This window comes from Oryctolagus cuniculus, chromosome 20, assembly GCF_051225735.1.
Source record: "Oryctolagus cuniculus isolate XC-2025 breed Fujian yellow rabbit chromosome 20, ASM5122573v1, whole genome shotgun sequence".
NCBI lineage: Eukaryota > Metazoa > Chordata > Mammalia > Lagomorpha > Leporidae > Oryctolagus > Oryctolagus cuniculus.
The window spans coordinates 54941268-54959236 of NC_142886.1; the positions used below are offsets into that span (position 1 = coordinate 54941268).

Here is a 17969-nt window from a genome sequence, read left to right on the forward strand (position 1 = left end):
AGGCTGTGCAGGTGAGTGTCAGGGTTCCTCCAGGCGTGACCAGGCCTCCCCCGGACGCCTCCAGCTGCTCCTGACACTGGACACCTGCAAACACAGACGACATGGTCAGGACACTCTCACTCACACTCTCTGTGTCTCTCACTCACTTCCTCTCCCAGACTCAGTGCCCCGCGTTCTCCATCATTACCTTTGAGCACAGTGACCAGGAGAAGCCAGCGCAGCCCAGTCTCCATGGTAAGCGTCTGTGTTGAGTGCGATCACTGAGTGGACACCTGGGCGTCCTGGGGCTGGAGATCCTGTGCCAGAGCTGCAGGGTGAGGGCTGGGTTGGTTTCATGGGCAGAGGGAGCCCTATTTGCATGTGCTGCCCCTATATAGCAGGCTTGGGTTCAGATGCCTCAGACAGGACAGTGCCCAGTGCAGATGTGGTGTCCTGGGTGTGTAGGGTGATGGCTATGATTGGATTCAGATCATGTGAATTTTTATGTTAGCATATTTTTAAAAATGTGAAGGCAAATAGCTTGTTTCATTTTAATATGTGTGTACCCTTCATATCGAGTGTTAGCAATATCATGTCCCTCATTTATTTAAATAACCATTAGTTCCTTTTCATCTATATGAAAGATATTGGGATAGAGATAGAGAGAGAAGGGGTGAGAGATACAGAAATGTAGAGATGGAGAGAAAAGGTGACAATGGGAGATTTCTGCCTTTGGGTTGACAGCCCAGACATCCCAAATGCCTATGACATCTAGGAGTTAGTCTTTCTGAACCCTGGATCAAGAAACCGTGTCTGTAATTCCATCGTCGGTGGTAGGGGCTCCTTTGCTTGTAGCGTCGTCTACAGTTTCCCATGATGCATTATGAGGGGAAAGTGTGGGAAGCCGTGAGGCTGGGCTCAGTCATTTCTCTGATGGGAACACGGGTGTCCCTAGTGGGGACTTAGCCAATTTTGTCCTAATGCCTGTCACCCACTTTTAAACAGATAAAGGACTGCAAGTGCATTTTTTAAGGTTTACTATGTTTTGTTTCCTTATTCATCCATTGCCTTAAAGTTTAAAAATTATTTAAACTGTTTAAAACTGTTCCTGAACACAGAACACTGTACATGGTAGTGGGGTGTAGAGTGCTATTGGAATGTGCATGGTAGAAATGGGCAAAGATCAACTCATTATAGTTCACATTTCCACCTCCTTTCCATCACTCTGTTGGGAGGCCTGGAGACCTCAGTTCTAGTTATTCGTGGAACATGCTGTGTGTTGTGGTGAACTGAGTCAGCCCACTGTGGTGTGGGCAGAAGCATTCCTGCCCTTGGTGGTGCTTTCTGCCCTGGTATCAGCTGCCCTGTGTTCCCCCCCACTTCCCTGTGTCTAGTAATCATGACTCTGAGTTGAGATCAAGCACTGGGTAGAAGTCCCTGTGTCACAATTCACCCCCAGTCCTGTGTTCAGGTTGCAGCTTTGTTCCCAATAGTTCAGTCTACAAAGAACAAGTGTGCATAAAACAGTGAATGGATTCTTTCACATTTGGACATAGAATATTATTCAGTATTAAGAAGGAGGTTGTTCTGTCATTATGAAACATGGGTCAGCCTGGAGTATACATACTAAAAGAAATGATCCAGGATCATGTGGACACATAGTATGTGACATTAGTTATATATGCAGTCCACAAGCTTGAATGGACAGAGATAGGAAGTACAATGTTGATCACTGTCTACCATGACCCAAGTGTTTGTCCCCTTCCAACCCTGCGGGAAACTGGGGGAAGTTCCAGGCTCCTGACTTTAGGCTGAGCCATCCCAGCCTTTGCAGCCATTCATGAAGTGAACCAGTGGAAGGAATTCTCCCTCCATCTGTTGGTCCCTTCCTCTCTTGCTATAACACTGTCATTCACATTTTCTTGTAGGGTCAGCAGCAACACGGAAACCCCAAAACCATTTTTGGAGGCACAGTGATTTCCTTCTTAACTGAATTGCCTGGGCTCTGGGTCTTGGGAGCCTGATGGGAGGATGAGGACCAGTAAAATGGAAACAGAAAGGGAAATGTTCCCTAAAGAATAAGGGCAGAAGAGGTGTCTGGCTAGTGTTCACTTGGATTCTGAGCTTAGGTGAAGTCCATGGGCTAGAAACCCATGCCTACTGGGATAGAGTGTGCATGAATATAACTGTGTTTTGAGAATACAGGCTTTATATGGAGACACATCTCAAAGCATCCATGACAAAAGAGTATAAATGGTTTCTAATATGAAGAGGCCTCCATTCCTTTCTGATGTCAGGCCAGGTTGTGGCATTCAAGCCCCAGCACCTATGGGTGTCTCCTGGGCCTTGATCATTTTCCTTCTATTTAGTAGGGGTTTCTGTGCCAACCATGTCCAGTTAGGTGCCTACTGGTACCAGGGAGTCTTTCTAACCCAGCGCAGTGTAAATCCAGCTTCTGTTCGATTTTTGGCTGAAGCAGCTTCTGCTTCTTGCACTGTCTCCTTCACAGGCTGCATGGGACTCTGAGCTTTGTGAACCAGCATGTCTGTGGCCTGCTCAGACTCCTGGTCGCTGATGGGAGTCCAGCCCAGCATGGTAGCCTTCACTGTGGACAGGATTTTGAGCTGGGTGCTTAGAGTTGGGATTCGTTCACACACCTGTAAGAGGTTTGTTCTAATCTGCTTATCTGTGCACTGCTTGGCAACCTCCTTGGCCAACCGAGTCACCTCATCCGAGGCCTTGGCGATGTCCTTGGCACACTGAATGAGTGCCCGCTTGGTACCACTGCCTTCTCTCACAAGCCGAGACATCTCGGCCATCAGCAGAGCCATGTGTTTGGCTGCTGCAATGATATCATTGCCCTTGTTGGACCATTTGCGAGCTTCATCATGGAGCTGCCTGGCAGCCATCATCATTGGCTGGTTAATCACCTCCCCGGCTTTTTGTGGCATCTGAAATGAAATAGATACTTAAATACCTTGAAGATTAATTATACATATGATTAGGAGCCTATTTCCTAATGTTGAAAGATCTCAAGCAACTGATCCCAAGGGAAGAAATCAATTGTTTAAATGCAGTGATGATAAGGTGGAGACAGGAGCAGCACTGGAGTGAGCCTGAGGGATTCCTGCCTCCCGTGTCAGGATGCTGAGTGCTGTGTCCTAGTTTGGTTCCAGTTTCAGATTCCTGCCTAAGCCCCTCTGGGAGGCCATTGTGAAGTTCCACAACTCCCACGTGGGAGCCCTGGACAGAATTCCAAGCACCTCACTGTCACCTGACCTAGCTGAAGCTTTTGTAGCCATCTGGGAAGTGACCCAGGAGTTAGAAGATCACTGTCAGTCTCAGTCTCTCTGTGGTTTTGGACAAATGCATACAGACAAGGTATTAATAAAATGATAAAGTTTAAAATTTATATCATATCTATAAAATTTAAAAAGAAATATAAAGCAAACATATACAATGCACAGGTGCCTGGGGGACATGGAATGGCGTCGTCTCTGGGGAGTACATCCAGTGATGACTCCACGCTATGAGTGGATTCAATATCAGGGCCTCATGGAGGACGCTGAGGTCTCCAGTGCCCTGAACAGGACCACAGGGAATGCTGGGAGCAGCCTGCTGGGGGTGGATGTGGTTTGTCCTCATAGCATCAGTGCTGAGCATGGCCCTAACGTAACAGCACTGACAAGGGGTACACGGTCTGGATGTTTACATGAAAAGTATGGAATAACCAGACTCTGATGGCACATGCAAAGTCCTTGTAAAACTACTGAAGGAAACATTGGGCAAAATTTCCCTGATGTTGGTCTGGCCATGATTTCCCTTTCAGATCTTCAAAATTCAAGAGACCTAAGAAAATATTTTCAGATCATGCTGCATAACTACAGAGCTTCTGCATTACAGACTGACTGAGAAGTAAGCAGCCTACACACCAATGGGAAGTGACTATTCTCATATCAAATGTATGATCAATAGCCTGTATCCCAAAGGAATAAAAAGGAACTATCTGTATGAGCTGTGTTTAGAACTGGTTCTGAGTCTTCTGCAGTCTCAAAATAACTGTGATACACAATTGGCTTCTTCATCCTGATCGACAGATTCTGCGTCATCAGGCCTACAATGGGTATAGAAGCAAACCTCTCTGATTGTGTGTGGCTCAGTGTTGCTATGGATTCATTCTGGTGGGGGCAATAGGCGCAGAGTCACCACACAGACCCGGGAGTTGGGTGAAAGCAGGCCAGAGGCAAGCAGCCCACAGACTCATTTGTTTCAGTAGGTACAGTAGCTTATATAGCTGAGGCAGCCAATCTGGTCAAGGGGCATTTTATGCCTAACCAATCACAGCCTGTTGCCAGGCAGTATCTGAAGCCATCCAATCACACCCTGTTGCCAGGCAGGATCCGTTGCCAGGTGGCATTGAAGGCATGCCTGAATAAATGATGCTTGCAGGTGGCATTACTGCCATGCCTTAGTAACTGTTGCTTGCTTGCCAGCAGCCATCTAGGCATGGCCTTCTCATTCCACCACAGCTCAGTGTGTCCCAAAGGCGTTGTGTTTTAGGTGTGCTCCCAGGGAGACCATGGGAGAAAAGATGGGAGCTCTGGGAGTGAGGCCTAGTGGGATTTGTTCATTCCTGGGGAATCTGCTGTTGGAGGTACCACGGAAGATCTCCTGGGTCCCCAGCTTCAGCACAGAGCACAGTGCTACTAGAGTCAGCCCTGGTCTCGTCTGAAGTCCTGTGTGGGGATGGGGTCCCTCCCATCCATGTTCACAAAATTAGCCTGAAGACTGCCATGATGTTCACAATATTATCATGCCTGATGGCACAACATTCTGCAGTCACTATGCAAAAACTTCTGTAGTCCCATGTTCAATTAAAGCAGCATCATTCTCAAGAGTTCACACATATAATCCGGGAAAATTTGCATTTAAGAAGGAATGGATAATGGGACAAATGGACAGAGTTATATTTTAACAGGAAGTTTATATGGTTATAGTATAGAGGCAGAAATTCTGGTATCTTGGATAACATGGATGATACTGGAGAATAATATCCAAGGATAATATGTCAGGATAAGTATACTCTGCTAAAATACCAAGGCCCAGAAGGCAAATAATATGTGATGCTACGTATATGGGATAAAAAGAATGAACTCACAGAGGCAGAAGTTCAATGGTGAAGACCAACTTCTGTGCTTGGGAGGAACAGAGGAAATGCTGGAGCAAGGTCAGAGTTTCAGTCCCACAGGATCCACATGTTGAGGGGTCTACTGTGCAGCATGGTAACAGCAGTTAAGAGAATATAGTGTCTGCAGAATTCCAAGACATTAGACAAACGACAGTCTACCATGAAAAACATGGGTTTTGTGATAAACATGTCAGTAAGTCTGACTTCATTATTCCACCAAGTATACACTCATTTATTCAACACATATCATTATACCTCATCAGTCTATATTAAATATTATTTATCAAACATTTATGAATATGAAATGGCAAAAAGAGGAAATCATGAAGATTCAGAGCTCTGAATACTGGTGTTGTGTTTTTCCAATGTTTTATGGAGATGATAAAGGAAGGCAGTGCACTCAGCCTTGGCAGCTTGAACCCAGGAGCATGGAACTGCATCAGTGTTCCCACCTTGGTGATGGGGCCTCATAACACATCCGTCATCTACTCTCTTCCAGGGTGCATTGTCAGTACAATTATGGGAAAGTGTGTAAATGGGCTCCGTCCAGCACTGTGATATGCAGCATGGATGTATCCCTCTCTAAAAAGATGAAAGACGACAAATGGATTGATGACCCCAGTCAGCGTAGACATGGAGTGAAGAGCAGGGACTCTGGACACATGGTCTCTGGGACTGGCTCTTCCTGCAGCTGTGATCCAGCCTCAGGACACTGGTCATCATGCTGGAGCCACAGACACAGCTCCCCGTGATGATGTGGACTCCAGCCCCAGAGTGCACAGCCACTGTGTGTCCCACTTTCTGCTCTCCCTGAAGCATAGCAGGTGCAGGGGGTCCCAAGACACTGGAGCAGAACCAGATCAGCTGGAAGTGCACACCCAACAATTTTCATTCAGTGATGACCTTGACTGCTGATGTCCAGTGCATATCCCTCCTGAGATCAGGCAGGGAGCCCCCCAGGAGGGGGCCAGAACCTAGAGGATGAGGAAGTCCCTGTAGGCTTCCCAGGGGCCTGCAGAAGCCCAGCCTGAGACACAGCTGAGCTGGAAGTACATTCGTGAGTGCTGTGACGTTCACACAGGGACCACAGACTGTTCCAGGATTAAAGGGAAATGCAGGTCGGGTTAAAGTCTGCAGAAAGTGAGTGTGGATCACCCACATGTAGAGTCAAAGGTTGGTTCAGTGCACTCTTTCTCGTTGTGGTAGGAGAGGGATGAGTGGAATAGTTGCTGTTTAACAGATCAACGGCCCTGTCTCAGCTGTCCCTGGTTATACAGGGAAAACCGAAACTGTCCAAAGCTTTCAGTACCCTGAGGGTGCTGTCGTGAGTCAGGTTGGAAGAGACTCAATAGTGTCCTCAATATTCCCACATCTCTGACCCTGGTGAGCACAGTCGCTGTCCATGAACCAAATTGTTCATTTAGGACTTCTTCCTTTTACATCAAACTTTCAATCCGTCATTGAAGTTGGGAGGGACAGAATCAAAAAGTAGAATTCTTCCCTCAAAACTGTTACAGGTGAGGAAACCCCAGTTCCCTGACAGGAAACCAGGGCTTCATCTCCCTCTGTGCCTGTGCAGGACCAGAATCCGGGCTCAGTGGATGTTATGCGCCCCTGGTGGAGCCGCGCGTCCCTGCAGGGAGGTTTGTGTCTGGGCTCAACTGAGGGCCCTTCACTGTATCTCTGGCACAGAAATAGGTGGCCGTGTCCGCGGCTGTCAGACTGGTCATTTTCAGATCCACCGTGGTCGAGGTTTTGGAGATGGTGAATCGACCATTCAACCAGCTCGCGTAGTATGTGCTACCATCATAACTAATGTATCCGATGTATTCCAGCCCCTTCCCTGGAGCCTGGCGGACCCAGCTCATGTTGTAGCTACTGATGTCGAATCCAGAGGCTGTGCAGGTGAGTGTCAGATTTCCTCCAGGCGTGACCAGGCCTCCCCCGGACTCCTTCAGCGGCTCCTGACACTGGACACCTGCAAACACAGACATCCTGGTCAGGACACTGTCACTCACACTCTCTGTGTCTCTCACTCACGTCCTCTCCCAGACTCAGTGCCCCGTATTCTCCATCATTACCTTTGAGCACAGCGACCAGGAGAAGCCAGCGCAGCTCAGTCTCCATGGTGAGGGTCTGTGTTGAATGTGATCACTGAGTGGACACCTGGGCATCCTGGGGCTGGAGCTCCTGTGCCAGAGCTGCAGGGTGAGGGCTGGGCTGGTTTTCATGGGCAGAGGGAGCCCTATTTGCATGTGCTGCCCCTATATAGCTGGCATGGTGTCAGATGCCTCAGACAGGACAGTGCCCAGTGCAGACGTGGGTGACCTGGGTGTGTAGGGTGATGGCTATGATAGGTTCAGACTGTATGAATTTTTATTTTTTCATTGTTGTTTTAACAGATGAAGGCACTGACTTCATTTCATTCTAATATGTGTGTGCACTTAATATCCAGTGTTATCAATATCATGTCCTTAATTTTAAAGTAACCTTCGGTTCATTTTTAACTATTCTCATGACATTGGAACAGTGACAGAGAGAGAATGGATGAGAGATATAGAAATGTAGAGATGGACAGTGAGTTGACAATTGGAGGTTTCTGCCTTTGGACTGACAGCTCCACAATACCAAATGCCTACAACATCTAGGAGTTGGTCTTCCTAAATCCTAGTGCCAAAGACTGGGTCTGTGTTTCCTCCGTCAGTGGTAGGAGCTCATTCACTTGTAGCATCAGGTACAGTTTCCCATGATGCTTTATCATCAAATGGTGGGAAGCCATGTGGCTGAGCTAAAGCAGCACTCTGATGGGAGCAGGCGTGTCTGTGGTGGGGACTTAGCCAATTGTGTCCTAATTCCTGCTGCCCACTTTTAGACTGCCAGTGGATTCATTTAAGGTTAATTATTTTTGTTTAGTTTTTTCTTAAAAATGTGGTTTTGTACCATGTGATTTTCCTCATTTTTATAAAGATTTATTTCATTTTTTTTAGTCAGAGATACATAGAGAAAGAAGGAGAGGCACTGAGAGAGAGAGAGAAGAGTCCTCCATCCACAGGCTCCCTCTCGAAATGGTAACAATGGTCAGAGCTGCACTGATCTGAATCTAGGAGCCAGTTGCCTGCACTGGGTCTCCCATGGATTACGGGAGCTGAAGATGGAAGCCATCTTCTACTGCCTACCCAGGCCACAACGGAGAGCTGGATTGGAAGTGGAACAGCCAGGACTCCAACTGGCGTCCATATGGGATGCCAGCACGGAAGGCAGAGGCTTTACCCACTACACCACAGCACCGGCCCTGATGATCTTAATTATATATGGAATCCACAAAAGTGAGCTCACAGAGGCAGGAAATACAATGCAGATACTGAGTCTGGGAGTAGAGAAGAAAAGGGACCACATTCCTGCAAGCACAGAGAGTTTTCTGTGACCAGAGAGGCACGTGGAGAGATCTACTGCACAGCACGGGGACAACAGTTATGAAGCTTTATTGTGTTCTTTCCAGTTCCTGCAGGAGTAGGCATTTGTCATTCGATCACAAAGAATGGTGGTGTTGCTAGGGAAGGACTTGTGAGTTCATCTGACTCTAGAATTCCTGATGAAATAAATCCACATCAACACCTTTCCTTATACCTCACATACAGATTCAGGTACTATTTGTCAATTTAACATTTATGAAATCTATTTTGAAGGGACAATTCTCTGTTGATTTGTCTTGCGTCTGTCTGTGGTTTTATTCTAAGAAGAAAATTACGTGGTGTTGCAATCATTCCTGGTACTAATGCAGTCACGAGGCTGTGAGTTCATCGGCATGTGAGAGGTTATCTGTCGAGTCCGGCTGGCACAACTGCCCCACCACTGCCCTCTCGAATTCCTCCCCTCCCATGTGTGAAGCTGAGTCATTTTAGAAGAGCCCCTGTCTTCACTCAGATCAAGTCCATGGAAACCTCTCTCTGTGCTGTTTACTTCACCCCCGCAATCTCCCTGTGTCCAACTGGTTTCACAAGACATTAGTTCATGGACAACCAAGGCCCACCTGCCAACTCCTTGAAAACACAGTCATCAGAGAACCCAGTCCTGCTTGCCCAGACAAGGCCACCCTCTTCTCACCATGGTGCAGTCCTGCCATTTGTCACCCTGGGGACCCAGCATCTTATACAACTGACAGCCCCTCAGCACCTTGGGGGAGACTCTGTCATGGTGTTTACACAAATGGAATATGTTTCTATCAGTTATAATTTGAGTGAATTCTCTTGGTGGGGCAATTTCTTGTGACTGTATATATCTGACAAATTAAATTTCACATTTTCTAGTGATGTAAATATGAGGTGTTCTCACATAACAATGGAATTCACTGTGTCAGATGGTGGATCGTGTCAATGAATTCTCTAGGAGAATGCATGAAAACTGTCCCCAGCTAAATAGAAACACTTTCTGTTTGTCAATCTTCTCTCAGAAAAGGCAGAGATGTGACAACTGTTTTAATTTAGTAGGAATTTTTGTGTCTCTGGATTTAGATGGGAGTCACTCAGAACACACATTGCTGCATGAGGTGAGTGACTGGCTGCAGTTTCTGTAAGAACTGTTCATGGCAGATCAATTGCAGTTTAGCAGAAAATATCCTGTAAAACACAGGGGATCGCTGCACTGGGCATTTCTGGCTGCAGGAACTTTTTTTCCCCTTGAGGAGTATGAACTTGACAGAAGAGGAGTTATTTTCTCTTGGAAAGGATGAAGTACTGATGAGGACAGCCAGGGGGAGCCAGGGAGGGAGGAGTGGGGATTCTGGTCAAATGGTCTGGGGCTGGCTCATCATGCAGCACTGATTCAGCTCACCAGGTGGGTCAGTGTGTGGGAGCCCCTGGCAGCCAGATCCCAGGGATGGGGACTCTGACCCCGGAGCCAGAGCCCTGGACTGTCCCCCTCTGTTCACCCTGAGAGCACTGCAGTCAATGGATTCCACCACACTGGAGCAGAAACAGAACCTGTAAGTCCACACCACACACTTTCCAAACAGATTATTCCTTGAATACAAATGTCCACCTGTGCTTCCCATGAGTTCATGCAATGAGGTCATCTGAAATGTTTCAGGAAACTGAATGCAGAATTTCATGGTGCTGGGGAAACTTGAATGCACCTAAAATAATTCATCATGCTGTCATCTCACACCAGTATCCCAAAGAGAGTGAACAGGATGAAACTCTTAAAGGCAAGACTTGAGACTGTAAAGTTCTTGAAGAGGACACAGGACAAAAGCAAGTTCCCATTGGTTTGGGCAATGATAGTTTGATAATCTCCAAAGTACAGGCAACCAAGATACATAGACAACGAATAATGGATCCAACTACAGATTCTGAGTAACAAAGAGAAAGATTGAAGAACCAGGAGTCGCCCGCAGATGGGGAGGAAGTATTTTCAGATGACACCCATGGGGGCCAATGTTGTGGCCCTGCAGGTTAAGCTGCCATCCCTATGCATGCATCACACAGGAGCATGGGTTCAGATTCTGCTTGCTCCACTTCAAATCCAGCTGCCTGCTGGGATCCAGACCTGGGAACTCTGGGAATGATGACTCAAGTGTGTGTCCCCTTCAAGCCATGTGGGAAACTTTAGGAAGTTCCCAGCTCTTTGCATTAGGCTTGTCCAGCACCACCTTTGCTGCCATATAGGAAGTGAACTAGTGGATGGGAGCTTCTCTCACCATCTGTTGGTCTCTTCCTCTCTTGCTATAACACTGCCTTTCAAATAAAAAATAGATTTTTTTTAAAAATGGAAAGATTAATTATAAATATCATTAGTAGCCTATTTCCTAATGTTGAATGACCACAAACAACTGAATCCCAAGGAAGAAATCAATTCTTTAAAAGCAGTGATGATAAGGTGGTGACAGGTGCAGCACTGGAGTGAGCCTGTGGGATTGCTGCCTCCCGTGTCAGGAGGCTTAGTGCTGTGTCCTAGTTTGGTTCCAGTGTCAGATTCCTGCCTAAGCCCCTCTGGGAGGCCATTGTGAAGTTCCAGTACTCACACGTGGATACCTGGACAGAATTCCAAGCACCTCACTGTCACCTGACCTAGCTGAAGCTTTTGTAGCCATCTGGGAAGTGACCCAGGAGTTAGAAGATCACTGTCAGTCTCAGTCTCTCTGTGGTTTTGGACAAATACATATAGACAAGGTATTAATAAAATGATAAAGTTTAAAATTTATATCATATCTATAAAATTTAAAAAGAAATATAAAGGCAAACATATGCAATGCACAGGTGCCTGGGGGACATGGAATGGCATCGTCTCTGGGGAGTGCATCCAGTGACGACTCCCACCATGAGTGGATTCAATGTCAGGGCCTCATGGAGGAAGCTGAGGTCTCCAGTGCCCTGAACAGGACCACAGGGAATGCTGGGAGCAGCCTGCTGTGGGTGGCTGTGGTTTGTCCTCACACCATCAATGCTGAGAATGGCCCCAATGTGATAGCACTGACTGGGGTTCACAGTCTGGATGTTTACATAAAAAGCATGGAATAACCAGACTCTGATGTCAGATGTAGAGCCCTTGTAAATCTACTGAAGGAAACATTGGGAAAAATCTCCCTGATGTTGGTCTGGCCATGATTTCCCTTTTAGAATTCAAAATTCAAGCAACCTAAGAAAACCTTTTCAGATGATGCTGCATAACTACAGAGCTTCTGCATTACAGACTGACCGAGAAGTGAGCAGCCTACACACCGATTGGAAGTGACTATTCTCGTATCAAATGTATGATCAATAGCCTGTATCCCAAAGGAATAAAAAGGAACTGTCTGTCTGAGCCATGTTTAGAACTGGTTCTGAGTCTTCTGCAGTCTCAAAATAACTGTGATACACAATTGGCTTCTTCATCCTGATCGACAGGTTCTGCATCAACAGGCCTACAATGGGTATAGAAGCAAACTTCTCTGATATGTGTGTGGCTCAGTGTTGCTATGGTTCTGTTATGAGAGGAGGAGCGTGATGGGGGTAAGAGGTGCGGGGTCACCACCAGGACCCCAGGAGTTGGGTGAAAGCAGGCCAGAGGCGAGCAGCCCACAGACTCATTTGTTTCAGTAGGTACAGCAGCTTATATAGCTGAGGCAGCCAATCTGGTCAAGGGGCAGTTTATGCCTAACCAATCACAGCCTGTTGCCAGGCAGTATCTGAAGCCATACAATCACACCCTGTTGCCAGGCAGGCTCCATTGCCAGGTGGTATTGAAGCCATCCCTGAGTAACTGATGCTCGCTTGCTAGCAGCCATCTAGGCATGGCCTTCTCATTCCACCACAGCTCAGTGTGTCCCAAAGGTGTTGTGTTTTAGATGTGCTCCCAGGAAGACCATGGGAGAAAAGATGGGAGCTCTGGGAGTGAGGCCTAGTGGGATTTGTTCATTCCTGGGGAATCTGCTATGGAGGAGATCACAGTAGATCTCCTGGGTCCCCAGCTTCAGCGAAGAGCACAGTGCTGCTAGAGTCAGCCCTGGTCTCGTCTGAAGTCCTGTGTGGGGATGGGGTCCCTCCCATCCATGTTCACAAAATTAGCCTGAAGACTGCCATGATGTTCACAATGTTATGATGCCTAATGGCACAACATTCTGCAGTCACTATGAAAAACACCTCTGCAGTCCCATGTTCAATTAAAGCAGCATCATTCTCAAGAGTTCACACATATAATCCAGGAAAATTTGCATTTAAGAAGGAATGGATAATGGGACAAATGGACAGAGTTATATTTTAACAGGAAGTTTATATGGTTATAGTATACAGGAAGAAATTCTGGTATCTTGGATAACATGGATGATCCTGGAGAATAATATCCAAGGATAATATGTCAGGGTAAGTACACTCTGCTAAAATACCAAGGCCCAGAAGGCAAATAATATGTGATGCTACCTACGTGGGATTAAAGGATGAACTCACAAGGCAGAAGTTCAATGGTGAAGACCAACGTCTGAGGGAGGGGGTAACAGAGGAGATGCTGGAGCAAGGTCAGAGTTTCAGTCCCACAGGATCCACACACTGAGGGATCTACTGTGCCGCATGGTGACAGAGGTTAAGAGAATATAGTGTCTGTAGAATACGAAGACATTAGACAAACAACATTCTACCATGAAAAATGTGGGTTTTGTGATAAACATGTCAGTAAGTCTGACTTCATTATTCCACACAGTATGCATTCGTTTATTCAACACATATCACTGTACCTCATATGCCTATATTAAATATTATTTACCAAATATGTAATGATAATGAAATGGCAAAAATGGGAAATCATGAAGATTCAGATCTCTGAATACTGGTGTTGTGTTTTGCAATGTTTTATGGAGATGATAAATGAAGGCAGTGCACTCAAGGTTTGGCAGCTGGAACCCAGGAGCATGGAACTGCATCACTGTTGCCTCATGGTGCTGGGGCCTCATAACAGATCCATCATCTACTGACTTCCAGGGTGCACTGTCAGTTACAAGTGTGTGAAATGTGTAAATGGGCTCCGTCCAGCACTCTGATATGCAGCCTGGATGTCTCCCTCTCTAAATAGATGAAAGACAACAAATGGATTGATGATCCCAGTCAGCACAGATACAGAGTGAAGAGCAGAGACGTGGACACATGGTCTCTGGGACTGCCTCTTCCTGCAGCTGTGATTCAGCCTCAGGACACTGGTCATCATGCTGAAGCCACAGACACAGCTCCCTGTGATGTGGACTACAGCCCCAGAGTGCACAGCCACTGTGTGTCCTTCTTTCTGCTCTCCCTGAACCACAGCAGGTGCAGGGGGTCCACGACACTGGAGCAGAACCAGATCAGCTGGAAGTGCACACCCAACAATTTTCATTCAGTGATGACCTTGACTATTGATGTCCAGCACATTTCTCTCTTGAGTTCAAGCAGGGAGTCCCCCAGGAGGGTCCCAGGACCTAGAGGATGAGGAAGTCCCTGTAGGCTTCCCAGGTGCCTGCAGAAGCTCAGCCTGAGACACAGCTGAGCTGCAGTACATTCCTGAGTGCTGTGACGTCCACACAGGGACCACAGACTGTTCCAGGATTAAAGGGAAATGCAGGTCGGGTTAAAGTCTGCAGAAAGTGAGTGTAGATCACCCACATGTAGAGTCAAAGGTTGGTTCAGTGCACTCTTTCTCGTTGTGGTAGGAGAGGGATGAGTGGAATAGTTGCTGTTTAACAGATCAACGGCCCTGTCTCATCTGTCCCTGGTTATACAGGGAAAACCGAAACTGTCCAAAGCTTTCAGTACCCTGAGGGTGCTGTCGTGAGTCAGGTTGGAAGAGACTCAATAGTGTCCTCAATATTCCCACATCTCTGACCCTGGTGAGCACAGTCGCTGTCCATGAACCAAATTGTTCATTTAGGACTTCTTCCTTTTACATCAAACTTTCTCTCCGTCATTGAAGTTGGGAGGGACAGAATCAAAAAGTAGAATTCTTCCCTCAAAACTGTTACAGGTGAGGAAACCCCAGTTCCCTGACAGGAAACCAGGGCTTCATCTCCCTCTGCGCCTGTGCAGGACCAGAATCCGGGCTCAGTGGATCTTATGCGCCCCTGGTGGAGCCGCGCGTCCCTGCAGGGAGGTTTGTGTCTGGGCTCAGCCTGAGGGCCCCTCATGTGACTCTGGCACATAAATAGGTGGCCGTGTCCGAGGCTGTCAGACTGGTCATTTTCAGGTCCACCGTGTTCAGGTTGGTGTTTCTGGTGATGGTGGATCGGCTTTTTGCCCAGCTCGCGTAGTATGTGCTACACTACTACCAATGGTTGCGATATATTCCAGCCCCTCCCCTGGAGCCTGCAGTACCCAGTTTATTTCATTGCTACTGAGGGATAATCCAGAGACTGTGCAGTTGAGTGTCAGGGATCCTCCAGGCGTGACCAGGCCTCCCCCGGACTCCTCCAGCGACTGACACTGGACACCTGCAAACACAGACGTCCTGGTCAGGAAACTGTCACTCACACTCTCTGTGTCTCTCACTCACGTCCTCTCCCAGACTCAGTGCCCCGCGTTCTCCATCATTACCTTTGAGCACAGCGACCAGGAGAAGCCAGCGCAGCCCAGTCTCCATGGTGAGCATCTGTGTTGAGTGCGATCACTGAGTGGACACCTGGGAGTCCTGGGGCTGGAGCTCCTGTGCCAGAGCTGCAGGGTGAGGGCTGGGCTGGTTTTCATGGGCAGAGGGAGCCCTATTTGCATGTGCTGCCCCTATATAGCAGGCATGGGGTCAGATGCCTCAGACAGGACAGCGCCCAGGGCAGATGTGGTTGTCCTGGGTATGTAGGGTGATGGCTATGATATGATTCAGATCATATGAATTTTTATGTTATCATAATTTTAAAAAGTTGAAGGCAAATACATTGTTTCATCTTAATTCAGTGTTTACCCTTCATATCCAATGTTAGCAATGTCATGTTCCTCATTTATTTAAATACCCATTAGTTCCTTTTCATCTGTATGATAGACATTGGGACAGTGATAGAGAGAGAAGGGGTGAGAGTTACAGAAATGTAGAGATGGACAGAAAAGGTGACAATGGGAAATTTCTGCCTTTGGGTTGAGAGCCCCAGACATCCCAAATGCCTATGACATCTAGGAGTTAGTCTTTCTGAACCCTGGAGCAAGAAAATGTGACTGTAATTCCAACGTCAGACATAGGGGTTCATTTGCTTGTAGCATCACCTACAGTTTCCCATGATGCATTATGAGGGAAAAGTGTGGGAAGCCGTGAGGCTGGGCTCAGTCAGTTCTGTGATGGGAACACGGGTGTCCCTAGTGGGGACTTAGCCAATTTTGTCCTAATGCCTGTCGCCCACTTTAAAACAGATGAAGGACTGCAAGTGTATTTTTTAAGGTTAACTATGTTTTGTTTCCTTATTCATCCATTGCCTTAGTTTAAAACTGTTCCTGAACACAGAACACTGCACATGGTAGTGGGGTGTAATGTGCTATTGGAATCTGTGTGTCGTAGAAATGGTACAGTTCAACTCACGGTCATTCACATTTCCACCTCCTTTCAATCACTCTGAGTTGGGCAGCCCTGAGGCCCCAGTTCTAGTTATTTGTGAAAAGTGATGTGTGTTCTAGTGAACTGGTCTGCCCACTGTGGTGTGGAGCAGAGTTATTCCTCTTGTGAGTGGTGCTTTGTGCCCTGGTATCAGCTGCCCTGTGTTCCCCCCTCTTCCCTGTTCTGTAACCATGACTCTGAGTTCAGGTCAAGCACTGGGTAGAAGTCACTGTGTCACAATTCACCTGCAGTCCTGCGTTAAGGTAATGCAGCTGTGTTCCCAATAGTTCAGTCTACAAAGAACAAGTGCGCATAAAACAGTGAATGCATTCTTTCCCACTTGGACATGGATATTATTCAGTGTTAAGAAGGAGATTGTTCTGTCATTAGGAAATGTGGGTCAGCCTGGAGCATACATACTAAAAGATATAATCCAGGTAGATGTGGACACATAGTATGTGACATTAGTTATATATGCAGTCCACAAGCTTGAACTCACAGATGTAGGCAGTGCAATGGTGACCACTGTCTACCATGACCCAAGTGTTTGTCCCCTTCCAGCCCTGTGGGAAACTGGAAGAAGTTCCAGGCTCCTGGCTTCAGGATCAGACATCATAGCCTTTGAGCCATTCACGAAGTGAACCAGTGGACGGAAGCCTCACTCTACATCCGTTGGTCTCTTCCTCTCTTGCTATAACACAGTCTCTAAAATAAAATAGATACTTAAAATAAATTGAAGATTAATTATACATATGATTAGGAGCCTATTTCCTAATGTTGAAAGATCTCAAGCCACTGATCCCAAGGGAAGAAATCAATTGTTTAAATGCAGTGATGATAAGGTGGAGACAGGAGCAGCACTGGAGTGAGCCTGAGGGATTCCTGCCTCCCGTGTCAGGATGCTGAGTGCTGTGTCCTAGTTTGGTTCCAGTGTCAGATTCCTGCCTAAGCCCCTCTGGGAGGCCATAGGTGAAGTTCCAAGTACTCCAACGTGGGAACCCTGGACAGAATTCCAAGCACCTGGCTGTCACCTGACCCAGCTGAATCTTTTGTAGCCATCGGGGAAGTGACCAGGAATTAGAAGATCACTGTCAGTCTCAGTCTCTCTGTGGTTTTGGACAAATACATAAAGACAAGGTCTCATATAAAACGATAAATTTTAAAATTTATATCATTTCTATAAATTATTAAAAGAAGATATATAGACAGACATATAAAATGCTATCAATTTGGGACCATCATGTATGTCCATGTTAGAAGCACAATGAGACATCGCATCGCTCCTGTTAGAATGGCTATTATCAGACATACCAGAGCTGACATGTTTTATGGAGGTAGAGAGAGATGATAACCCTGGTACAAGTCTGTGTCAGGTTATTAGTAAAACCGTTATGGAAAAGCATCAAAAACTAGAAATAGAATTATTACATGATGTTCAAGCACCATTGCATGGACAATGAATATGAAATCCCAGGGAGGTGTCCACGGGATCTGCAATCAGTGTGGCAAACACCTCTGCAGTTCCTTTTCATTTAAAGCACCGTCATTCAAAAGAGGTCACACATACGATCCAGTGACATCTCATGGAAGCAGGAATGGAAAATGAAGAAATGGACAAAGTTACATTTTAAAAGGAGTTTAAAAGCAGTGCAGAGAAAGAAATTCTGTAATTTTGGACAACTTGGATGATCCTGGAGAATAATGTGCCTAGGATAATATGTCAGTAAAAGTACACTCTGCTAACCATCCAGGCCAGGAAGACACATAATATGTGATGCTACCTACATGGGACAAA

At 46.6% G+C, this 17969-nt stretch overlaps 1 protein-coding gene and 5 pseudogenes across 2 annotated transcripts in view; all 6 read right to left on the reverse strand.

Moving 5' to 3' along the window:
* Positions 1-17969, reverse strand: part of LOC149120240 (Ig heavy chain V-A1 region BS-5 pseudogene) — a 198278-nt pseudogene that overhangs the window by 116503 nt on the left and 63806 nt on the right.
* Positions 1-17969, reverse strand: part of LOC149120243 (immunoglobulin heavy variable 3-23 pseudogene) — a 393977-nt pseudogene that overhangs the window by 37213 nt on the left and 338795 nt on the right. The gene's annotated exons all lie outside the window — the stretch shown is intronic.
* The window catches only part of LOC100353328 (immunoglobulin heavy variable 3-11), a 226253-nt gene that overhangs the window by 8579 nt on the left and 199705 nt on the right, over positions 1-17969 (reverse strand). The window lies entirely within an intron of this gene.
* LOC138847316 (vinculin pseudogene) lies at positions 2385-2930 on the reverse strand (annotated as a pseudogene).
* On the reverse strand, positions 6772-7294 carry LOC138847317 (immunoglobulin heavy variable 3-23 pseudogene; annotated as a pseudogene).
* On the reverse strand, positions 14783-15238 carry LOC149120244 (Ig heavy chain V-A2 region P-MU-3-like; annotated as a pseudogene).